The sequence below is a fragment of the Lissotriton helveticus genome, chromosome 7, assembly GCF_964261635.1.
Source record: "Lissotriton helveticus chromosome 7, aLisHel1.1, whole genome shotgun sequence".
Lineage (NCBI taxonomy): Eukaryota > Metazoa > Chordata > Amphibia > Caudata > Salamandridae > Lissotriton > Lissotriton helveticus.
Window position 1 is genome coordinate 1,756,813,236 of NC_136068.1, and position 18,667 is coordinate 1,756,831,902.

General features: G+C 43.9%; 1 protein-coding gene across 1 annotated transcript in view; it reads left to right on the forward strand.

Annotated features, from left to right (window-relative positions):
- The window catches only part of LOC144769681 (myeloid cell surface antigen CD33-like), a 402,964-nt gene that overhangs the window by 1,085 nt on the left and 383,212 nt on the right, over positions 1-18,667 (forward strand). The window lies entirely within an intron of this gene.

Below are 18,667 nucleotides of genomic sequence, written 5' to 3' on the forward strand. Positions count from 1 at the left end.
TGGAGCTAGCGTCACAGCCGCTTTTAAAGCCATCTTCGATAAGGGGCGTATTCCTCAAAAACTACAAACAGACGCAGGAAAAGAATTCTTAAACAAGTCATTTCAGAAATTATTAAAGCAGCATAATGTTCAACATTTTGTAACACACACGGAGGTAAATGCAGCGGTTGTAGAAAGGTTTAACAGAACTTTAAAGTCTAAGATGTGGCGGTATTTTACGGCCAACAATACATACAGATACGTGGATGTTCTACAGGCTTTTATAGCTGTATATAATGCCAGTTATCATAGGACCATCAAAATGGCACCTGAAGAGGTAACAACTGATAATTCGTTAACTACCTGGAGAAACGTGTATGGGTCTAACTTTGGTACAAAGGTGAAGAAGTCTGTTTTTAAAAATGGTGATCACGTTAGGATTTCAAAACTGAAAGGAGTCTTCACGAAGGGTTACCAACAGACCTTTAGTGATGAAATATTTATAGTGGAAAGTGTGGAGCTTAAGGAAGGGGTGTATATTTACAGGCTAAAGGACTACGATGGGGAAACGGTGTCGGGATCCTTTTACAAGGAAGAGTTACAAAAGGTGCCCGATGATCCAAACCGCGTGTATAGGGTTGAAAAGGTTCTGAAAAGGAAAGGTACCGGTGCTAAGAGCCAGGCATATGTCAAATGGCGCGGATGGCCTGAGAAATTTAACAGTTGGGTTTTGGCCAGCTGCCTGAAGGGTGTGTGAACTAAAAGCCGCTGCGACGATGGAGACTACACCCTTTTATATAACCTTACCATCCAACGCTTCTAAGGACATGTTCGCCAACAATCAGATTTCTAATTACACCGTTAAATTGGCTAAGGCTGTGGACCTGAAGGGGGACTGGGAGGTTGCCCTAACAGAAATACAATACCCTAGAACATGGAATACATTTACAACGGCTGAAACCAAGTTTCACATCAATAGGGAACAGGGCACCATGGGCATACACACATCCTTCCCACCAGGCTACTACCCACACGTAACAAGCATTATCGAAGCCATCAACAAATCCATAGCCAGTATAGAACCACAACCGAATATTCATCTGGTGCTAGATAATGTGAGAAGGAAGGTGTTTCTTAAATCCATAAATCGAAACACCCTGTTTAACTGTTCAGGTAAACTAAGAAGGATTTTAGGGACAGTACAACATGTGAAAAGCCCTGTGGAACAAGAACACACGTGCCCCGATATTAATGGGGGGTTCTACACTCTCTACGTGTACAGCGATATTGTAGAGTCTCAGAGGATAGGTGATAGTTACTCGCCGTTGTTAAGGTGGGTGCATGTACAGGGTGATAATAATACCATGGTCAACATACAATTTAACAAACCTGACTACGTCGCAGTTTCTAAAAACCATTTTGACACTATTTCAATTATGATCTACGATGATCAGTCTGAGCCGGTGGCCTTTAAATACGGGAAAGTTATTGTCAAGCTTCATTTAAGGCCTAGACACGACAGAGGGTATTAAGCAGCCATCATGGTGGTTATGAAAACCTACGGAGATCCGTCTATGTACAGAGACTATTACAGAAGTCAAGCCGGTTATGGAGGACCACAGTAGGTTTTCATAACCACCATGATGGCTGCTTAATACCCTCTGTCGTGTCTAGGCCTTAAATGAAGCTTGACAATAACTTTCCCGTATTTAAAGGCCACCGGCTCAGACTGATCATCGTAGATCATAATTGAAATAGTGTCAAAATGGTTTTTAGAAACTGCGACGTAGTCAGGTTTGTTAAATTGTATGTTGACCATGGTATTATTATCACCCTGTACATGCACCCACCTTAACAACGGCGAGTAACTATCACCTATCCTCTGAGACTCTACAATATCGCTGTACATGTAGAGCGTGTAGAACCCCCCATTAATATCGGGGCACGTGTGATCTTGTTCCACAGGGCTTTTCACATGTTGTACTGTCCCTAAAATCCTTCTTAATTTACCTGAACAGTTAAACAGGGTGTTTCGATTTATGGATTTAAGAAACACCTTCCTTCTCACATTATCTAGCACCAGATGAATATTCGGATGTGGTTCTATACTGGCTATGGATTTGTTGATGGCTTCGATAATGCTTGTTACGTGTGGGTAGTAGCCTGGTGGGAAGGATGTGTGTATGCCCATGGGGTCCTGTTCCCTCTTGATGTGAAACTTGGTTTCAGCCGTTGTAAAGGTATTCCATGTTCTAGGGTATTGTATTTCTGTTAGGGCAACCTCCCAGTCCCCCTTCAGGTCCACAGCCTTAGCCAATTTGACGGTGTAATTAGAAATCTGATTGTTGGGGAACATGTCCTTAGAAGCGTTGGATGGCAAGGTTATATAAAAGGGTGTAGTCTCCATCGTCGCAGCGGCTTTTAGTTCACACACCCTTCAGGGAGCTGGCCAACACCCAACTGTTAAATTTCTCAGGCCATCCGCGCCATTTGACATATGCCTGGCTCTTAGCACCGGTACCTTTCCTTTTCAGAATCTTTTCAACCCTATACACGCGGTTTGGATCATCAGGCACCTTTTGTAACTCTTCCTTGTAAAAGGATCCCGACACCGTTTCCCCATCGTAGTCCTTTAGCCTGTAAATATACACCCCTTCCTTAAGCTCTACACTTTCCACTATAAATATTTCATCACTAAAGGTCTGTTGGTAACCCTTCGTGAAGACTCCTTTCAGTTTTGAAATCCTAACGTGATCACCATTTTTAAAAACAGACTTCTTCACCTTTGTACCAAAGTTAGACCCATACACGTTTCTCCAGGCAGTTAACGAATTATCAGTTGTTACCTCTTCAGGTGCCATTTTGATGGTCCTATGATAACTGGCATTATATACAGCTATAAAAGCCTGTAGAACATCCACGTATCTGTATGTATTGTTGGCCGTAAAATACCGCCACATCTTAGACTTTAAAGTTCTGTTAAACCTTTCTACAACCGCTGCTTTTACCTCCGTGTGTGTTACAAAATGTTGAACATTATGCTGCTTTAATAATTTCTGAAATGACTTGTTTAAGAATTATTTTCCTGCGTCTGTTTGTAGTTTTAGAGGAATACGCCCCTTATCGAAGATGGCTTTAAAAGCGGCTGTGACGCTAGCTCCACTTTTATCACGCAGCGCCTCTGCATACGCGTACTTGGACAACACATCTATGACTGTTAATATATAACACACACCGTCGTTATGTTTTGCTATATCTTGAAGGCTGATTATGTCCGCTTGCCACTGATAATCTATACACGCATTAACGATTGTGGGTCGCCTCTTAAAACGTCTTCTGGCAGGTTTATGTAGTGAATATGCCTCCTCTCCTGATAACCATGTCTTCACAGCTTCTCTGCTTACAGACTCCTTTTCAGCCACAGCCCTTCTATATAGAGCTGCGCCGCTTCCAAAGCTGCCAACCCCTCTTGTATCATAATAAAGTTTTCTTAATAGGCCCTCCGACATGTTAGTGGGCATTACAGTACAGAAAATGAAAGACGCTTGTTTTGTGTAAGAACATTTTATTAAAAAAGAATGAGTATTACCATATCACAGACATTTTACATTATTACATAGCAAGTACGGCTTACATAAAGGTGTCTTGAGGGTGTAACATTCTACTACATTACTTTAAATGCACGCTATAAGGTCACAATACATCAGGCCTTATCTATTATAAAACAGCCTTTGTGGTGCCAAGGATACCACTTTTCTGTTTTTTAGATACAGATTACACATGCGCCTTTCTATAAGTCTCTGTGCCATCTTTTTGTCACAGCACACCTGTGCCTGGCATGCTTCTTAGTTTTGCGTAGGGGTCGTTGGCATAGCGTATCTCCTTGACTGTCGCTATCATGATCTTCAGCATGTTCGGATGGACAAAACTATTTTCAGCGCTCAGGCCGTGCACCACCCTTAGCAGCTTATGCATCTTGTATGGGTCTAGCATACTACATATGTACCGGATTACATGGTCTCTGTATGATCCGGATAGACACTCGTGCGCCCCCTGTTCAGGGTCGTTAATACGATGGCCGAAACACAGGCTGTAATAGTCCCTTTTGACACATGTGTATACAACCACAGCTGCGAAACCTTTAACACTTGATATGTCATCAGTGGTGAACCCAACTCTGGTGAACCCTGGCGTTGGTTTTTCAGAGTCGTCGTTCTTAGAACACTCTTCACACTCCTTAGACATAGGTGTCCCCAGATTTGTGGAACTCCCCGTCTGGTTTGCACAGCATATACAAGACAGATGCAAGCTGCGACCTTTTGCAGTCTGCCCCTGGGCATCAGTTCTTTTCGGTGTTTCATCCTAGGTTCAAAAGATAAATAATGACAACCCGTTAGCGTTAGAAAGACAACAAACATTCATGTAAAGGGTCTACTCCTAACATTTTTTTTTGACTTACCACCACATTTTCCCCATCCTCTGCAGCGCCTCTGAAATCTTGAGAGTCGGTAATATCCATTGGGGACCCTTCATCTTCCACGCTTGTACCAGGCTGTTGCACAACTACTTCCTGAGGACTCGTCATGTGAACATCCGGGGTTTCATAGATGGGTGTGCTGGCGCTCTCTAGAGGGGCCAAAAGTAAGATTAACGTTTGGTAGTTGAAGAAATAAAATACATCCTTATGCAAAATAGTTGCTCCTAACATTTTAACTCACCTCCACATTTTCAAACCCCGCGTCGGCTACTCTGACATCTTGAGAGTCGGTAATATCCATTGGTGAGCCCTCATCTTCCACGCTTGTACCAGGCTGTTGCACACCTACTTCCTGAGGACTCGTCATGTGAACATCCATGGTTTCATAGACGGGTGTATTAGGAGGAACTATGGATTCTTCCTCATCCTCCAACTCCAAGAGCATGCTTTGCTCAGACGCCAAACCGTCACTCGAACACTCGCTAGAGCTGCTGTCACGCTTAATCGGGGGCACCAGGCTCGGCCATTGCTTAACAAACCCACAGCCATAAGGTTCTCCTGGTTGAGCATTATGTTCCATTACAGCAGGTCTGGTTCTGTAAAAGCTACTGACGGGGATCTTGTGAGCCACCAAACCAATGTTTTCTCTCAAATGGTTTGTAGCTCTTCCTTTCTGCCATGGTGACCCTTCACGTTGTCCAGCGGCTGCTTGCTACACCAGGCTTCTGACAAAGGCTTATATGTATTCAAAGAAATCACCACCCCTAAAAGAGGCGTACACCTCTACACCACAACAGGGACACATGGCCATAGGGCTGCTTTGCCACGCCTCTGCCTCCAAAAAACAACCCACCCCCTGTGACTCATAGGCCCCTTCCGGGGCACCTGCCGGCCCTTGTCAACACTCGGGCCACCTGTCACTTGTTTGAGGCCAGCAGTTTAAGGCCAGAAGTTTAAGACCAGGACTGTTTAAGGCCAGATCAAACCCTGGTCTTAAACAGTCCTGGTCTTAAACTGTCAAAATTTAGACCAAAAGTTTAAGACCAGACATGTCAAAAGCTGTCAAAATTGCGACCAGCCTTTTGCGACCAGACATGTCACTTTTGCGACCAGGATTTTTTGATGAGTGGTATCCCGACTTACTACTAATGCATAACCAATCAAAACATTCACCCCCAGTCAAGAGATCTGGGTTAAATCCATCATCCTGTTGCTCTCCATGCCACCCCAGTTTAGACATGGCCATATGCAAATCAGTCTTGACCCTGTGCCTCAAAGGAACAGTCCAGCCAGAACTGCCAGTGCCAAGTCAGGTCCATCCTGGACCGGAATCAAGCATCCTAGGTCTTAAAGAGACATTTTGACTGTAAGGATGATGCATTACAGGATTAGTCATGTTATGGTTAATAATCTGCAATAAAGTATAGAATGTACACTGTATAACCTGTTATGAAATGGCTTACGTTGTAGCTGAAGATGAGCATGTTTATGACCAATTCCATAATTGCAAGTGTGTACCAACTTAGGATGTGAAGAAACTGCGGTCGTTCTACCACCACAAAGCTTGAATTTCCTGAGAAACAGGCTTGATTATATTAACATTACTGTTGACATAAATAAGACAGCTTCTATAGGGAGGAGCTACCCCTTTGTCTTGGGACCCTACAATGCATTCCTCACCAACGCAGTTGTCACATCGATTTCTTCCTCCCAGTAAGTCCTCAGAGATGTCCACCCGGGTAACAGACTCCGTTCAAAGCTATATCCACGTTTGAACAGATTTACCAATGAAACTCATATTTCGATTATAAATGCAAAATATGTAGTGGTGTTGAAGTGGTGAACATTTGGGGGCGAACAGGGAATAGTGCAGACCTTTGTTCAGAAGTGATAAAAGGATAGTTAATTAATGTTATGAATTTTCAGAAAAAGAGGGGAGCAAGGGGGAAATACCTCGATTCGCACTCGAGAATTTGTGTAAAATAAAATAAATAAACGGCACACAATGAAAAAAGGAGGGGGCTGCAAACCTTAGGGAATGTGACATAATAAATACATGTCCCATAATTTAGAAATAAATGAAAAAACTGTGCATTATGTTGCAGTCGCAGACTTGTACAGACTACAATAAAAGCAAAACTAAATGGGAATAAACTTGTTGCACCACAAAGAATGCAAGGCATTGGAAATGCTCGTTAATGAAAAAAAAAAAGACCAGGTGTGCTGAAAACATTGTTTTGGGGGCGAATATGAAGTGTGCTTGAAGTCACTGTTGCTTTAGGGATTAATGTCTTGGGGGCACGTGCATCATGGTAGGCAATTGCGATTCCTTAATCACAATTATGGAATCACAATTGCCTATGCATGTATGTTTCACTAAAATATTAGCAATACCTACATAGTCCCTAATTGCGAATTGAAAATTGCGATTCGCAATTAAGGAATAGCTTCCCATTCATTCCTCTGGGCCTGGATTCCCATATGAAGGAATGGGAATTACATGCACAAATTGCGAGAACCAAATAGGTACTCGCAAATTGCGAATTCAATTTCAAGGGAGCAAGGAGGCCAAAAGGCCTCCCTGATGCACCAGCAAAGTTTGCATGTGTGCCAAGGGCATGTATGTGCGCCACATGTCACTTTGAAAAATGCACTTTTGTGAATTTGTCAAAGTTTTTGCAATTTACCATCATTTTGCAGTTGATGGTAATTAGCGTTTCCTAAATGCGAAGTCGCATTTAGGAAAGGCTTGTTGCATCCCAAATAGGGTATCGCAATTTGCGATTCCCTAAGTGCATTTTGCAATTTAGGTGATCGCAGTTTTGCGATTACCTATTTTGCATTTAGGTTGATGCATCCCAAATGACCAAATACCGGTCGCAAAGGGGCCAATTCTGCAAATCGGCCAATTTGAGACTGGTATTTTGGTTGATGCATGTGCCTCTTAGAAACTAGAATAAAAGTAGCATGGGCTTGTGCACAAAAAAGCAAGGTTCCTCAACGCAATTTATGTAACAGATGCAGACTTTCATTAAAGAGTAAAAATCGAACGAATGGGTAAATATGTGAAATGCTGGATTTGGTTAAACGTTAACCAGTTAAAGGGGGTCGAACCTACCAAATGCATGGCTTTGCAGTTTATTTGTATTCCAGTGGCAGGCCTATGATTGGAAGCAAAACGAAACCCTTGGGAAAAATATTTCAGATTAGCTGCATAGTCAGTTTTAATTAACCAAAGAAAACTTGGATGATGGAACGCTACTGCTGGTAAACTCCGGCCTCGTGTAAGGACAGGCAAGAGAACGAGTTTATGATTAACAATCGTTGGACCGTATATTCCCATCTAACGTTTCAAGGACACGTTCATGTGGCGACCTTGAGCTTATGCGGTTAGATGTTCGGTATGTTCCTAAAAAACAAAATAATTAAAAAATACAGTGAGTAAAAAATATATGAGTGTTAATCTCAAACCTGCCTCGCAACAGGATGGAGATATGGAAAATCTGCATGTGTGTAAACTCTCCACGGCAATCTTAGCAGTGAGATGCTTGGCCAAACAAATACCTTTGATATGGCCACCGTGAGGTCTCTGCAAGCGAGGGCTTCTGCAACAAAAGGTAGCATTAGAGTGGGAGCCTGCTTCGGCCTTCAGGGACTGGTGAGTGTGCAGTACCTCAACAGCCGCCTCAACTTCTACGCTCCCAAACGCCAGCTTCGATCGACCGGCCACGCCCTCGCCACCGTCCCCCGCATCCGAAGAGCCACCACAGGAGGAAGGTCCTTCTCCTACCTGGCCGCCAAGACTTGGAACTCCCTTCCGACCCACCTCCGCCTGACCCAGGACCACCTCGCCTTCAGGAAGCAGCTCAAGACCTGGCTGTTCGAGCAGTAGCGGACCCCCCCCCCAGCGCCTTGAGACCCTCCGGGTGAGTAGTGCGCTATATAAATGCTTTGATTGATTGATTGATTGATTGATTGCCCAGGCGGACTGATGAGTGGCATGCGAGAACTGGAATCACGAGGTCTCCACTGAGACCAGCACAGCGCACAGAGCCCAAGGCACATGGGAGCACCGTAGCTTCGAAAGGAGGGTGTGCTGGCAAAACATTTTTAAAAAGTGCCAAAAAAGCGGATGGAAACAGTACTTTGGTCCTGGGACACTGATAATAAAAGCACACGAGAAACAGCAGGAGGAACAATAGGAAACAGTATCCTACGGCCAATAGAAATGAGGAAAAATAAATGGCAAGCAAAGGAACAAATGAAAAGCAAGGGGGCAGATGCAAAATTGCAATTCCCTAAATGCTTGAGCAAAATAAGGAATCTCAATTTTTCCGATTCCTTATTTTGCGATTTAGCTCATACATACCAAAACACCGTTTGCGATTCGAAACACCGGAATTCTGCGAATTCCGGCGTTTGCGAATCGCAAACGGCTTCTTACATCTGGCCCTAAGAGTCAGATGAACTAACCAGTTTTGCGATCATAAGCTCTGAGATTCAAAATAGAACAAAGTGTATGACCGCAAAACGGATATTAAAAATTTACAAAATTGGAAATGTTTTTCAGGCTCGTAATCGTAATTTTGGAGGGTCATAGAACGGGCATTCCTTCTAAACTGTGATTCGTTATTCAATTTCTGAATAGCAGTCGTACCCAACAGTAGAGTTAACAGCACATAAAGTAGGTAACTTATTTACAAACGTGAAGGAGTTCCTTTGGGACCTCTTCCCGTTGGGGAACCACTGCTGTTTGCCTCATTGGGAGTTTGAAGTGGCCTAGGGGAAAGTTTATGAGAAAGTTCATATATGTTTGAAAGTCTGAGGCAAAGTCTCATCCAGTTATGGATTTAAAAAAAAGCCTCAGTTCTCAAGCAGAGAAGGGCTTCTAATCCTGTTCCTAGCTGGGGACCAAAAATGGAGGTGGACTTACCGTCATTCTGGATCTGCAAACATCTCCTCTGACTCAAACATTGTAAATGACTACTTTGGCATAGATACTGGCAGCAATGCACAATGACTGGTTTTCCTCAGTGGACTGTATGATGCCTGTGCACCTCCTACCGATGATAATTCTCTGTTAGTAATTGTACACTATGGGGCAGATTTACAAGCCCCCTGCGCCACCAGTACTTTTCGTGACATACTGGTGGCGCAAGGGGCTCCTCCATATTTACAAGGCCAGGAAAAGCCACCCTCCGTGACTTTTCCTCTTCTTGTAAATATGGCCCCTTCCCACGCAGCACTTTGCGTGGAAGGGGCGTTCCATGGGTGTTGCTGTGGGTGTTCCCACGCAACACCCATGGAACAAGACACATCTCCAGATTTACGAGAAATCGTGAATCTGGAGGTGCGTCTGAATGCTCCGCCACCCTAGAGGTGGCGTTGGGAGGCGCAACGAGGAGAAATGTTTTCATTTCTCCTCGTTTTTTTCTCTTTCAATGCATGCTGCATTCTACAGCACGCATTGAAAGAGGAAACAGCCTTTAGTGATTATTTTTGTGCAGGCAGGTGCCCCTTCCTGCACAAAACCACTCTCCCCATGGCGCAGGCATCCTTGCACCATGGTGCAAGGGTGCCTGTGCCGGCGCTTGGCAGCTGATGTGCACCAGCGCAGGGGAGAGCACAGGAATTCGACGTATTCTTGTAAATATGTTGCATTCCTGTGCTCTGAAAGTGCAGCAGCTTGGCGCAGCCAAAGGGCTTGCGGTGCCAGGCTGCGGCACTTTCTTGTAGATATGCCCCAGGGTCTATATAGCTCTGACTACCCCTGACAAGGCTTTGAACACACTACTGCGGAAACCAATATTAGAGATGAACCGAAATAGTTAGAATATTGGTAATATGTGCTTTTTTTTTTCCTTGTGATTAGTTTTGGTAAGTTTGTTAAGCTAGGACTCTTGATTTCTCATGTGTTTAGTAGTGAAAAGATAAGGCTGATGTCATTGGGTTAGCCTCACTTACCCTGGTAATTCAGGCCTTTTCAATCTAAGGCCATCATAAAATTAACAAAACCTCCCTACTTCCATAGAGGTAATTCAGAACACCTGGATGGCAAGAGACTTCTTTTCCAGATACAATCACCACCATTTTATTTGCGATAGGTCTTCTGATGCATTATTTCCATACTGGGGTCTGCAATGTGATGCACGAAAGGCTTGTGCAGGAAAAATCAGCAATGGCTCCCAAGTGTAGGGAAAAATGGCACTGCTTTCAGATTTTCTTTCTGCCAAACAAAAAATGTGCTGCCCGACCATCACGTCCCAGCATTACAGTAGTGCTCCTATAGTAATCCACAGTAACCTTGATGAATCCTTTTCTCTCCTGGAACTTCTTTATGGACATCACATTGTATGGTATATGTCTGTTTTTAAAATATGAACTGATCAAAATGATTATTATGTATTTGTGACATTGCTACATGTATTATTGGGTATCTAAATAATGCCATAACAAAGAGCTATTTATATTGTTTCACTCCTCAGATTGGAATTCCCGGGATATGCCGCATCAAAAACATGTGATGCTTCTATACCTTCCCTAGGAATGAGTTCCCTCTTGGAATTAACAGATTCACTAATACCTCACTTATCTATGTCACTTCAACTATGGGCTTTGTTAGGCTGCTTGTGATGTCATTTCTTTGGAAAGGTAAGTGTCACATACCAATCTTAAATATGCTTAGAGGACATTTATGAAAAAAACGTATTTGGCATTTCAACTGATTTCTTAGGGAATGTTTTATTGACGTTTTGGGGCAGAATACTGTGTAAACACTGGATCAATGCAAGAGGCTGCTCTATCAGTCTCTCTTCACTCACTTGAATGTATTGTTCTATTGCTGCCCTTTCCTTCACCTTTTAATAAAACTTGTTTTTATTATAACCACTCAAACCTCTTTTTGGTACTTTAAAAATGTCAGCGCGGAAGACCTTGATTCAATATACTATTTTGTGAATGTATTGCAGCTTTAGTGGATTTCAGCAGCAGCGCATTCAATCCTCCACATAGTCCCATATTTACAAACTGACACATTGGGTACAATGCATCAGTTGTGTAGGCATCACATTATACCTGCACTGGATACTATAATGTATGCAGAGTAGGCGTTCCCCTGTAAAAAGCCACTTAGAACTGACGCAGTGAAAGTTACAAGTTGTCACTGCGTCGCTCTAAGCCTTGAATGCATCAAAATCCCTACACCTCTTCAAACCAGTCACAGGAATTGCCACAATGGCTTTATAATAGAAATCGTCTCTGTTTTTGATGCATTACTGCACTTGAGTCAGTCTTATGACCAACTACAGCAATGCACCTCTTTTGGGCCCACAGATGCTTCAGTATTTCTGACACATCCATGGATCTTTGCGCCATTCAGCCCTGTGTTGTAAATACAGCGCATCCATGGCGTTGTAAGGGTATTTTACACAGGCGCACGAAAATTGATGCATCACTGCCGATGCGTCATTTCTTGTAAATATGCCTTGAAATCATCTACCAAGGATTAACTAATCTCCCTTTCCTACAGGTATGAGTCATCATTAAGTTCTCCATATTTAAATGAGACTCTGATTGTGTGCTTGAGATTGTGCTTCCATGTTCTTCGTAAAAAAAACACTGATGAGGGTTTGAAAGGTTTAAAGTCAGTGTACACCACAAAAGCACTTCAGTTAGTGGTCTGTGTGGGTTACACACCTTTTTATCGCGTTCTCCTTTTCAGGGCCCAAGTCAATTATCTAAAGCGGGGCCCTTCATAGGAAGCTAATAACTTCCAGAGTTTATTAAAAGAAAAAAGAAAAAGAAGGAAGGCACAAGATTTGGCGCTATCTATAGTGTTAGCTTCTAAGCCATTATTAAACAGGGCAGCTTTGTTTGTAAAATCTATAAATAAATGTGGCAGTGTCTCAATATTGTGGGCCTGGGGTACATTGCTCCCCCTGCACCGCCTCTTTTGACATGTCTGCAGATTTCATGTGGCAGTTAAACATATTGGATTGAAAGAAAAGTAATTGCATGATAGTTTTAAACCGGTGTTATGACAATGATACAGACCTGCCTTGAAATCTCAATGGTGGCGGGTTTTATGACCCCCGTCCATCCCCACTTAACTACAAAGGAATGTTACATGCACATGCGCGGAAGCCTTGGGAGCAAAGTACTTAGCTGTCACCTCATTTTATTTATAAAAGGTGACCGCATCCATTTTAAATCTCTGCACATAAATAGATGTGAGAGAGTGAGCCAGAGCTGCTGTGTGTGGGGCACTGTTTCATAAAGACACAAAAAGTGCATGTAAGAGGGACCACATCTGATAGAGTATCTATGAGAGGGAGGGTGCTTGTGTAGGACATTAAGACTGATTGGTTTATAAAAGCATGCCACCTAGCTCATACATAAGATGGATGCACAACTTACCATATGTTTATCGTTGAGGCGTGCTTTATGACAACTGAAGTCCTGCAACATTCGCCAATGGGAAGCTTTTCACTGAACGGCATCTGCTATCTGGAAAGATGTTGTCCCGGAAGTTGAGGCCAGAGCCCACCTTTTCTCATAGAGTAATATAGTGCATTGGCTTCTTCTGAACTCTCACTTAAAACCCTTTTCCACTTCAGAAATGCAAACACGGTGGTGTAATTCCGCATTGCATCCCTTGCCAGCAGAATCGGCAGTGGTACTGGAGAGGCGTGAGTGACCCCGAGTGAAATAGGAGTGGTGCAGCTAAAGTCGCAGATAACCAGGCTAAACAATGAATTGGGAAAAGTAATCAGCAGGGTTTGAGTCGGGGGTACATGCAGGTACACGGCGTCCCCCCACTCTTTTCAGAGAGTGGACACTGTCCCTCCTGCCAAGAAGCTGGGCCCCACAGAAATATGCTGAACGTGTCCCGTGTAATTTTCAGACACGGGGACACGTTCAGCACGTGACGTCATGAGGTCATCTGCATATTGTCAGTCACTGCACTTCTTTTTATAGGACTTGTGCCCTGGTAATCAGGCAGCATTTCATCCCATCCTGCACATTGGAAATGGATGTCCAGAAGGAGAGCAAGGAGGGAGTACTAGAGAATGTGCTTACATTTTGTAAGTGGCTGTGAGTCAGCGACTAGATGGAGAAGTAAAAGTGACCAGTGGCGGCTCCTGCTTTCTCGCTGTTCGAGAAGGCAGAAATATAAATGGTAATAACTACCATTTGTTTCTGCCTTCTCGCACGGCGAGAAAGCTGAAGTTACTGGTTGGGAGTGGGCGGTGTTTCTCAAGGGCAGGGGGGAGTGGCTTGCCCACTGTTGTTCATACTGACTGTTTGGGCAGCCTGAGGCCGCCCAAGCAGTCAGTATGTACAACAGTGGGCAAGCCACTCCCCCCTGCCCTCTAGAAACACCGCCCACTCTTCCTGCTCTCTGTGGGGTATATTAACAAGGGGGTTTATCTCCGCTTTTTTGGCTTTAAAAGCCAAGAAAGCGGAGATAAAATTATCTCCCTATTACCAAGCTGTCGCTAACACCAGTTAGTGACAGCTAATAGGAGATAGCGACCATCTTGGGCCCCACTTTGCATGTCAGTGATATTTATCACTAATGACATGCAAAGTGGGCGTGCCAAGATGTTAGCGACTGGAAACAGTCACTAACATCGCTATCTCCTATTACCAACTTTTGGAGATATTCGCGCTAAGCGCGAATATCTCCAAAAGCTAACACCTGCCCTGAGCAGTTCTTCACCATGTTATCCAATGGGAGGTGGATAACATGGCTAAGAGCATTTGCTCGATAATGCATGAATATCGCTGACTTTTCAGCGATATTCATGCATTGCGGCCGTTTTTTATCGCATTTGCGATAAACCTTGCTTATAGCAAGGTTTATCTGCGATAAAAATCGCCGATGTGCGGCGATAATTTTTGTCTCTAAACAAGTTAGAGACAAAAATTATCGCTAGTTGTTGGTAATATGCCCCTATGTATGCTGAGCATACATAGGGAAAATTACGCGTGTGGGGCAGCGGCCTCGCCAATCACAACGCTGCCATTACAGCGTTGTGATTGGTGGATGGGAGGGAGGCTGCCTTCCTGATCACCTGCGCTGCAGCTTCAAAGCAGGATGGCAGGAGTCTTGGGACTTAAGCGGGACGAGGGGATGGTAAGTTTTACTTTTTTTATATTTTTCCCTTAAACCCGTCCCGCCTCCCCCATCCACTCCGCAACCCCATTTCCACCCCCCCACCCGCCCGTAATGCCGGCCGCGACTGGTCTGTCATACGCACAAAATCATTCTGACTGTGTGTGTATTTTCTTTTCAATTCGAGTTGTGCGCCGTTGATGGGTTTTTCATCACCAAAAAAGGCCCCGGTGTTTGTCTTGTGAAAATCTGTTTGCAATGTGTACGCGAAATTGTTCTAAGGAAAGTCTTCAAATACCAGAGTCAACATGCGCCGGCACCCTCCTCAGTCCCAAACCACCCCTGTGCACTGCTGGCATCTCGCTTCTGTTTGAAGTGCGCTGGGTGTAGTGAAGGAAATTTTCATGGGGCCTTTCCGCCCTGAAAGCCTGCCTTCACCCAGCCACGAGGATGCAATTCACTGAAGACCTGCTTGGCCAAAAACAAACAATTGTCTCATGGGGTAGCAGGTGCAATTTGGGTCTGTTTCTTTAAAAAAGCCTAACTCTATACCCGAAGAGTTACTTATTTGCTTGTGTGCAGCAGACTTAGAAATTATTTAGGTCACAAATAGAAGCCTGCCATAGTCGCAGGTTACTCACAGTACTCCTGGAAAAAAATGTTGGTTCCCCAGTATGTGCATGAAAAGATAGACCCACGGGAGCCCGGGTGCTTCCTGCTACCAGCAGATAAGTGATTTTTATTTAACCTTCCACTCTTCCATGCCCTACTTCTGCTTCCCGGCAGCAGCCGCCACTGAAAGTGGCTCTAGAGATTACTTTCTGGGACCGAGGTCCGCTGCACTTAACTGTGCACTGCGTTCTGAATGCCGGTGTGCGTGCTGATGTCATGTGCGTTACGCATGCATTGACAAGGCTGACATGCAATGTTTGCTCCACCATCTCATTCTTAAAGTCACAAAGTTAGCCTTAATGTGACTGCCCAACTTGTGAGACAATCTAGTGATTTAAAGAAATGCTGCCCGCTGCCCAAAGGAAGAAAGGAGGGCATGCGGCTGCTACCAAACTAAAACGAGGATGGAAGGTGAAGGGCCAGGGAGGGGGTGGAGCTGATGGGGCAGACTATAGCTGTGGGAGCAACGAATGCGTCCTGCCAAAGCAGCCACGTGCATGCCTCTGCTCCCTCCCGCGGCAATACTCCATGAGAGTGAACTTTTTTTAAGAGGTGGGGTATGCACCTACTGTTAGCCATTTACAGGCTACGATTCTTGAAAGACACATGCAAAAGACAATCAAATGAGTGGGAGGAGTCAGACCCCCACAAAGTAACAACAACAACAAAAGCCAATCAAATGCGTGAGAGGAGTCAGGCTCCCACAAAATAACTACAACAGATCGCCTAACAGCGCATGCGCTGTATACGCTCAATCTAAAAAGTGAAGATTTTTTTTCCCCATTTGCTTTAATGTAAACACAACAAGGATAACATGCAGTTTGTGCCATGCTTGGGCTGGTGCAAATATAATTTACTATTTTCCCTATTATTCAAACCTCCAAATGAGCAGCACAACATACTTTTCCCTGTTTGTTTTCTTGTTCAGGATCTAAAATATGTATAGTGACCGATTTCCAACAAAAGTAGTAGATCTACACCCACAGATGTACTCTTCTGAACAGGTGCAGATTTACTACGTTTCGAATCCACAAACATTCCCAGCAGTAGACTTGGAAAGCTGCTTCAGTCACATGGTTTTAAGCATACCCCTGGCAATGCTTTATGACATTTTTGGCCATGAAACATTTTTGGGGATTACTGTTTTTGCAAAATGCAGATAGGACACACAGTACATTTCCCTATTGGTAAAGACCATTTTGTAATTAGACTTCTTTACTCCATGGTGAAAAAAAAAATTCCTTAAGAAACTCATTTTGAGGGATTCCATTTTCCTTCAAACATTTGAATGAGAATCTTTTCCAGTGTTTTGCTGTGGCAGATCTCTGACTATTTCCAGGAAGGGAATAAGTCAGAGAGGGGTGCGTGAATGCCCTCCAACTCACACGTAGTTGGGTATTCAAAACGTTCAAAGCAAATCATGGTTGATCCACCCATTTCATGGGCTTTGGATCAGATTAACTACTGCATGAGTATACAAAGTTGTGATGGACAATTAGGCAAAAGTAAACGCTACATATCTTCTGGTGGATACTTGGCAGGCATACATTTGAGCTGTAAATTAGATTTTGTGAATTGGGCCTACATGTCAATATTGTAATTGTTGGTGGATTGGGACCTGGTACAGTGGGATGGAAGAACACATGAACATGCTTCATATTGCAGAGCTAGGCTAATCAGCCCTGGTCTATGTTTTTTTCCCTAGTCTCTTATAGTACTGAAAGCATGCACTTCCAGGAAGGTTGGAGTTATTCCACCAAACAAATTTGGAGCCTAGCAATTGATGTGACAGCACAATTTCCCAAACATTTTTAATAGATAAAAAACAATGGATCTATTTTATAAAACAGTCAGGAAGCTGCAATAAAAGCTTTTGACGTTTGATGGGTGCATGATCTCTTGGACAGCATTCCCACTAGCCTCTCATTAAAAATACTCCTCACTAGGATAATAATCCCAATGAGCCATACTCATCATCATGCTTAGAGACTCCAAGTGCAATATTTGCCTTTTGCGAGAATTCCACCTTCTGAAATGGGACTGGGGTAGGTTGTGGTTACAGAGGTTTTTGAGGCAATACCTCTCTTCTGGACCACACAAAAAAGGAGGATTGGCTTGATTATTGTCCGGTAATCCTAGGACCATGGGTGTTTGGGACAAACGTGTCCCATTAGGTGCAAGGGGCAATGTGGCTGAGATAAGGGTCCTTGCGTTCATACCTTCCCCCTAACTTCAATAATAATTAACCCAAACTTCTCCCAATTGAAATGGGTTACGCCTACTCAGATTGACAGACTGACAATTGAAAATTAATTTTAGACTTCTATAACGATGAGGGACGTCAGTCCCACAAACAGCTTTTAAGCTGACTTTGAAATCCCTGAGAGGGAAAGATTGAGATAAATGCAGATTATCTGCTAGGTAACATACTCTTTAATCAAACCCTAAACGAGCTGCCCACTTACTCCCTTTGTAAAATGGGTGATCACAAAACCAAAGAAACAAAAGCTTACCACTGGGGCACATCCTGGTGGCCCTCAGACCTCAGACCTTCTCCTACCCCCACTGAACATGCTAGGAACATAGGCATCATTCAGGACAACAAGCTAACGATGCTGATTCAGGTTGTTTTCTTCCCCTACTCCTGCTGCTTCATTCTCTGCAGGCTTTGTAAGATAATCAAATGGATACCCCAAAGCACATAATTCACCCAGTTCCTCATCTCTAGCCGGCTGGTTTATAGCAACACTCTCTGCGCAGGATTTGCAGCTCACCTCCTCCAATAACTACAGGCCACACAGGATGCAGCAGCCATACTCATCCTGGATCTCCCTAGAAGATCACACATCTCCTCCTACCTCACGGATTTCCACTGGCTCCCTGTTCAGCATTGATGCCAGTTCAAGATCCTGACCCATGCATAAACAGACCTGCACAACTGTAGACCTGCCTACTTGAACTAACTCCTGAACTTCAAACCAGACACCTCCCATCCACAGACCTGTTTCTAAAACTGTACCCCACATCCGAAGTGGCAGAAGCAGAGGTCACTCCTTCTCCTACCAAGCAGCTATGACATGCAACAATCTACCCTTTCATCTATAGACCACCACATCATCTCTTCCAGAGTTCCAAATGTCCCTAAAGATATGGCTATTCTGTTTGTCAACCTGACCATGCCAGCGCCTGGATAGCCTCACTGGTGAGATTTGGCATTCTACAAATATACTGATTGATTCAATTATTGTTTGAGATGTACCATATTTCCCTGCATGCCTTCTTCTTGGCCTCCCCAATAAATCAACCATATGCAGTGCGATCTTTGAAGAGTTGAGCTATAACATATGTCCCGCAATCATAAATTTGTGAGAAACCGAGACAACCCCAGTGTGAGAAGTTGGCCTGATGTGCAGTGCTCACTA